This window comes from Octopus bimaculoides, chromosome 6 (assembly GCF_001194135.2).
Source record: "Octopus bimaculoides isolate UCB-OBI-ISO-001 chromosome 6, ASM119413v2, whole genome shotgun sequence".
NCBI classification, from domain to species: domain Eukaryota; kingdom Metazoa; phylum Mollusca; class Cephalopoda; order Octopoda; family Octopodidae; genus Octopus; species Octopus bimaculoides.
This window is the reverse complement of record NC_068986.1, coordinates 61,091,952-61,093,427: the sequence shown is the minus strand read 5'-3', so window position 1 is coordinate 61,093,427 and position 1,476 is coordinate 61,091,952. Positions and strand designations below refer to the sequence as shown.

At 37.9% G+C, this 1,476-nt stretch overlaps 1 protein-coding gene across 12 annotated transcripts in view; it reads left to right on the top strand.

Annotated features, from left to right (window-relative positions):
• Positions 1-1,476, top strand: part of LOC106873629 (jmjC domain-containing protein 8) — a 442,493-nt gene that overhangs the window by 387,422 nt on the left and 53,595 nt on the right. The window lies entirely within an intron of this gene.

The following is a 1,476-nucleotide window of genomic DNA, read 5'->3' as shown; positions in this document are numbered from 1 at the left end:
TATATATATATATATATATATATATATATATGCACACACACACATGAATGAAAAACTAAAGAAAAAGGCACTCAACACATTTAGTAGGAGAATAAAAAAATAAGGGATATAGAATTATAATAAAAGATGAAATCATTCATGATTTTATCAGGTGGTCAGCATGAAAATAAAAAAATATTTCGGAAATTTACCCACAAGGTTTTATATATATAAAATATATTTGCCAACTAAATGTGGTGGTCCTATAGAGGACGGTGTTACTGTTGTTTTTAGCCCCAGGAAGACATCTCCTCCAGCTAGCCAATGGCACACAGTCTGTGTCCGATTAGTATATGCGAGCGAGGTCATTGCTCCCATCTCTAGCCTAACATGATACACACAGACCCGGATTTCTGGGTAGTTACCTGTCTTCAGTGTGTGCTTATCACTGGCTAGTGATGAAGAATTCATTCCACTCACAAAATATTATATCCTTTTTCTAGTGACACACTGCCGCTGATCTCATAAATAGAAAGTTATATTAAATAATAAAAGTCATACTAATTCTCTGAGTGAGAGATAAACAGGAACAGTATGGTATCATAAAATATATTTGCCAATTAAATGTGGCAGTCCTATAGAGGATGGTGTTACTGTTTCTTTTAGCCCCAGGAATACATCTACTCCGGCTGGCCAACAACATACAGTGTCCAATTAGTATTTGGGAGGGAGATCATTGCTCGCTCCTATCTCTAGCCTTATGTGATACACACAGACCTGGGTTTATGTGTATATATATATATATATATATATATATATATATATATATACAGAGGGTGCAATGGCTAAATTGTTGCCATTTTATACTTTTAATTTCACACATGCGCAGCCTTTGTTTTTGATTTTGTTGACTACATAGTATAGTAGGGTGAGTTGGGCATTGTCTGTGAGACAAACAGCATCATGACGCAATTCACTCTGCCAGAAATTTGGAAACAACATGCTGTACTGCTTGTGCCAGGAGCTCAAATACAAACATGTCATAGTGTTTGAGTATCAATCTGAAGACAGTGTAAAGGATTCATAAAGAGTTGAATGAGTTGGGCAAGTGCATTTACTAAAGCCATGGATCAACCCAAGTCTTGTGAGTGGATTTAAGTTATCAGAAATTGCATAGAAGCATATTAGATGGACTTTGAGTTTAGTTTAAATTCAGTTCAGTACATCACACTAGTATGACACTGTTTCTGCCTTAGTATTATAGTAATCATCATCATCGTTTAACGTCCGCTTTCCATGCTAGCATGGGTTGGACGATTTGACTGAGGACTGGTGAAACCGGATGGCAACACCAGGCTCCAGTCTGATTTGGCAGAGTTTCTACAGCTGGATGCCCTTCCTAACGCCAACCACTCAGAGAGTGTAGTGGGTGCTTTTACGTGTCACCCGCACGAAAACGGCCACGCTCGAAATGGTGTCTTTTATGTGCCACCCGCA